The sequence below is a fragment of the Bidens hawaiensis genome, unplaced genomic scaffold, assembly GCF_021521415.1.
Source record: "Bidens hawaiensis isolate Kalapana, Puna unplaced genomic scaffold, B.hawaiensis_p1.1 tig00003698_1, whole genome shotgun sequence".
NCBI lineage: Eukaryota > Viridiplantae > Streptophyta > Magnoliopsida > Asterales > Asteraceae > Bidens > Bidens hawaiensis.
This window is the reverse complement of record NW_027491212.1, coordinates 499,710-504,930: the sequence shown is the minus strand read 5'-3', so window position 1 is coordinate 504,930 and position 5,221 is coordinate 499,710. Positions and strand designations below refer to the sequence as shown.

Genomic DNA, 5,221 nt, shown 5'->3' with positions numbered 1-5,221 from the left:
TTTAATAAAAAGCACTAGAAAAACGTTTAAAATTAGGAATAAGAATCAAGAAAAGAAAAAAGACGAAGTTTCTGGGGCGTCCATCCAAAAGAAACGCGTTATTATTGAAATAAATAAAATAATAATAATAATAATAATAATAATAATAATAATAATAAAAATAAAAGGGAAAGAATAATAAAGATGAAGGACCATTATTGTCATTAAAGTTCCATGATTTGGTGAGAGCCACCCCACTATTAAGATGACAACGGGAAAGAAGCAACCAATTTTACTCTTAATTAATAAAATCTGAAACTTTAAATCAATCCTGCAATCCAACATTAATAAAACCACTGCCATCAATCACATTACCATCTTATTTATTCTAAGGTAACTCTGATTCATTCCATCTTCTTTCTTTTTATTATTATTATAATATGATATGATCCCGGTGTTTTCTTATGACATAATTTTGGATTTTTGCATTTCTAAAGTCATTATTTCAGTAAATTCATTAGTTGATTGCTAACATGTTTATTTTGACCTTTAATATTTAAAGTTGAAATGATCAATTTAGGTAGGTAGCACATCCTAAAGAGACCTATATTGTGTTGTATTAATATGGTACTGTTGATGATGTTATTGTAATTGGGTATTTTCAAAGTGTGGTCTTCTTTGAATAAATAACAAGTTAAACTAAGCTGTAAGTAGGTCTGTAAACGAGCCGAGCCGAGCCAAGGTGAGCTCGGGCTCGGCTCGTTTATCTTAGCGAGCTGAAATGTTAAGTTCGATCTCGGCTTGTCAAAAGCTCTATATTAAAAATATGATTATTTTCTTTTTGTATATTTTACACATATTGATATATATAAAAATAGAAAATAATAATATTTTTAACATACAAATAATGCATGATTTATAAAATGCATAATCTATAGTTTCTATATATTAAATTTTAGGTTATAGTGTTTCGTTATAGTTTATATCCATGTCAAACATATGATCATTATGATCGAGCCTTTTCTTAACAGAACATATAATAAAGATGAAAACCACCTATTGATCAGTGAATCTGGTGCCCTTATAGTCGATCATACTTATCAAATTTGTATGTTATATAAAACATGAAAATCTCATAAGTAAATGAACTTTGGTAAATGGGCTTATTGTTGTTTCAGGTTTACTGTTATGCTTTCCTGATTTCTATGGCTTACCCTGGTACCATGACCTCACTGTACGCGGTTGCTGTTTGGATTGCTTCATACGCGCTTGTTGCTGTAATTGGGCTGCTTCAGATATCCTGTCTTATTGGTATCTCTATATTCAATCAGTAAAACACTGGATATTTAGAGATCAAGAAATGGTGAACGAGGTTATCGGTTATGCACAAGTGTTAATCTGTTCTGCCAGAAATGGAGAGGTGATTACTGTTTTCTTGCACATTTATGTTTTACATTTTTGTTTTTTTAAACAAGGGTAAAATGGTCATTTTTTATATAGAAATGATTCTACAGGTTTGATGCATTGAAAATACAATTGTGTAACGTTTGACCTTTTTGGCCCGTTTAACTAATTTCTTACCTCTTTTCGCTACCTCGGGTGTAGGTGAATCTACAAGTATGAATCTGCAGGAGTTTTGGAAGTGGAAATGTAGTCGAATTTTCATTTGTTTTGTGAGTAGTGTGTCCTGTGTGAAATTTTACCCTTCTCAACCATATTTCAAGGGTTTATTCATTGATTTGGTTCATGTGCTTCAAACAAATCTACATTATTGTAGACATGAACATGGAAGTGTTTTGTGTGAGCATAATATTATAAAAGGAAATTACTTTTTTGGCCCCCTTCTATTCATCCTTTGTGCAGCTGATTCATGATTGTTTATGAAAGGAAATTACTTTTTTAACTTCTACTATAGTCCTGTTACTCTACAACTAGTTTATAGTAGATTGATTATTTCATGTTTTTCAACTAAGTTCATCCTTGTATGGCGATTCACAGATTATGAGTCATGTATGCTGTAAATGCTGTATCATATGTTAAGACGTGTCACTAAATCTAAGTAAATAGACGAAATAAGTTACGAAAAGAAGAGAATATTGGACACCAATATGTTCACAATAATACTAAGAAGGAACATAGCATCTATAAATGTAGGTTGGATGGATTGGACGCTATAAGTATCGTCTTTTGCTAAGTTGAGAAAGTAGACAAAACGTACATGTTGAGGTTGAGCATAAAGCCACATATATCAAGTAACTAGTAACAAGCTCTTGCAATGGCGAGACGATACAACTCTCCTAATTAAACTCCGCAGCACAGAATTTAGATATATTGTCACACAACTCTCTGTACAGAGTTTTTATCTATTTGACTTTTAAGTTTAAATGACAAAATTGTCAATGAAAATTTTTACGATACAGTGCATATAATTTATCACTGACATATGTTAAATGTCGCAAAGCATTGAGTTGCCATCATCGATATGGATATACAACTAAAATGAACGATATATGAGTCAAAGTCGCATAAGGTTTTGGTTGTTGACACCGGAAACACCATTAAACAAGCGTAGGTTAGGGTTTGTCGTTGCCGTCACCTTAGGGCTGATTTGCAGGTAGAGCAAGCTTGTAGGGCTGTCAACATGCTCGTCGTCATCGCCTTAGCCACTTAGGGTTCTTAATTTCAAGTTTAATGAAGTAGCTGAACATGGTTTTTTTTAATAAGAAAAAAATTAGAAAAGGGCACGAGTAGATTGGATAAATATGTAATAAAGGCTCATAGTAAAAATCCATCAATGCTGGAATGCAAGTAAAAGAGTGATACGGAACTGAAGCTCACATACAGCAAGCATCTACGAATGTATTGATGGAAGTCTACCTTGACAATAAACATGATACTCTTTTAAGACTATGAAATTGTTCCCTTAGTTTTATTATATGAATTGCTTTATTTTATTTTCTTAAATTATTTGTTTGTGAATAATTGGGAGACAACAAAAGTTAAAATGTCCAAAAAAACAACCACGAAAAGATCGAACAAAAACTTGTCGGGTATCTCTTTTTTCGATGTCTACAAATATCTCATCTTTAATTCCAAGAAAAACAACACATACAAAACTGAAGTCACCACAAGTGTCTTCTTTCCAAACAACTCAACATCAAACATATCATTCTCATTCATCATCTTCCTCATCATCATCATCATCGTCATTGTCCCTACCAGCAGCCGCGTTCAAAGCATTCAACCTCTCAATAAGCTTCTGCTTCCTCTCATCATATGTCAACTTCTTCAGGTTATACCTAAAACCAATCCAAACAATTCATCAATTACCAGCCCGTTTAACTCGTTTAGATAAAGGGTTACAAAATTTAACTAGGGTCAGTTACCTCTTGTGCTCCTTAGGAGGCTGCTTCTCAACCTTCTGTGGTGTGGGGTCTGCACGAATAGCTGCATGCGCCATTTTATAAAGCTCTTCAATGCTATCGGGTTCAACTTCAGCTTTGATGTACTTAGAAAAGTGAGTCTGATATTTTTCAGGTTCGTCTTCCATTAAAGACTGAACATGTCAAAGTCAACCCATAAAATAATTAATAAACTACTTATTCACCTCATCAAAGTCAACTATAGTCAAAGGCTAAACAGTATGCTCACCGTCATGTAGGAAGCAACATGTCCACCATAAATGTACTTACGATGAACCTCAGCATCAAGTTGCTTGCCGTCTTTGTTAAATCCAGCAAACCGCTTTTCACTGTGCGGGATGTCGATTCCACCATCCAATGCACCCTGAACAAAATATTAGATTTGAAAATGTTTAGATCAACAGATGGTCAAAAGGAGGTCATATCTAGACTTGTTAAAAAACACAAACAAAGCATGTTCGTGTTTGTTCTTTTAACTCTAACCAAACAAACAATCAAAGCACAAACAACTAAACGTGTTCATGCTCGTTTGTTCTTGTTTATTAATAGTATAAACTGTCCACGAATGTAAACAAACCAAGATAACTGATCTAAAACCAATTAAAAGTATCAGAACTTTTAATAACTTAAACAAATGAATATGTTAACAGGCGCATGCGAAAAAACACAAACGAACATAATATAACGAGCATAAATGAATGTAAGTGAACAAACATAAATAAATTTAACTAAATTAAAAAAATGAACGCTTACGAACATTAATAAACTTATAGACGACCAAGAGTCCAAGACGCGTGTTCATGTTCGTTCTTTAACTAAATGAACAAAAACTTTTGTTCATGTTCATTCATTTGCTAAAATGAACAAACTTAAAAAAAAACTCCTCGTAAAACGGTCCATTAAGCGTTCAGTTCATTTACATGGCTACATATCGCTGTACTGAAAGTGAATATAAAAACAACCATATACCTTGAGAGCACCAAACACACGGTTACCGGTTGTTGTTCTAAGAAGACCAACATCCAAAAGAGCCTAAACGGCCTTCGACTCTCAGCAGGTTCAACTGAGTAATCTTCACCAGTCGCCTACATAATTCAATCTCTTAATTAACATTAATCACCACGATTATAAATAATATTTAAGAATTTCAAAAACAAGTAACATATTAACATACCTCAACATTTCCCTGGTACTCCTCGTCCATTTCAAGCATCTTCAACACACGACGGGCCAACAGAAGTCCAGTACAGTAGGCTGCATTTTAAGATAGTTGAAAACTGATCTTTAATAAAGAATAAATGAGATTTGTGAATATAAAAATACCTGCAGAATAATTTGTGAGCCCGAATTTAAGGCCATAGTGAGGTAGCTCGTGTGCATATGCAGATGCAAGAACCATATCTCCCGCAATACTTGCAGACACAATTTGTGCAATTATATCCTTGTTGGTCTAATGCCATCATTAAGGAACAACCATTTTCTAAAAAGCATAACAAGTAATTAACTAAAAAAGCAAAAGGGAAATGGGAATAAACAGGAAGGATACAAATCGCACAACAAAACGGTACTTTGGTGTGTTATACTTGTTTTTGTCTTGGTTAATCATGCGGATTCTTGCACGATAATCGGTCTTGCCCTCTGGCAACAAGTAAAAACAAAAAAAGGGTTACATATGCTATTAAATTGAAAGACAAGAATTATGAAACAAGAAAGATATAACTAAGTACCTCTTCTTCTTTTGAACTTGACTTGATACCGTTTGAAGTAGGACCTTGACTTCTGGGATTTGACAAAAGCCTTCAAAATTTGAACAATTATAG

At 33.5% G+C, this 5,221-nt stretch overlaps 1 long non-coding RNA gene and 1 pseudogene across 2 annotated transcripts; one reads left to right on the top strand and one right to left on the bottom strand.

Annotated features, from left to right (window-relative positions):
• Window positions 1-313: 313 nt before the first annotated feature.
• Window positions 314-1,813, top strand: LOC143624143 (uncharacterized). The gene is made up of 3 exons (XR_013152047.1): window positions 314-372; window positions 1,158-1,399; window positions 1,585-1,813. It is a non-coding gene; the product is annotated as an uncharacterized LOC143624143 (long non-coding RNA).
• Window positions 1,814-3,117: 1,304 nt separating this feature from the next.
• LOC143624142 (large ribosomal subunit protein uL18z-like) lies at window positions 3,118-5,221 on the bottom strand (annotated as a pseudogene). Its single transcript, XR_013152046.1, has 8 exons — window positions 5,129-5,221; window positions 4,948-5,039; window positions 4,725-4,851; window positions 4,576-4,655; window positions 4,371-4,486; window positions 3,631-3,765; window positions 3,366-3,535; window positions 3,118-3,278 (listed from the first exon to the last, which is right to left on the bottom strand). The product of XR_013152046.1 is annotated as a large ribosomal subunit protein uL18z-like (transcript).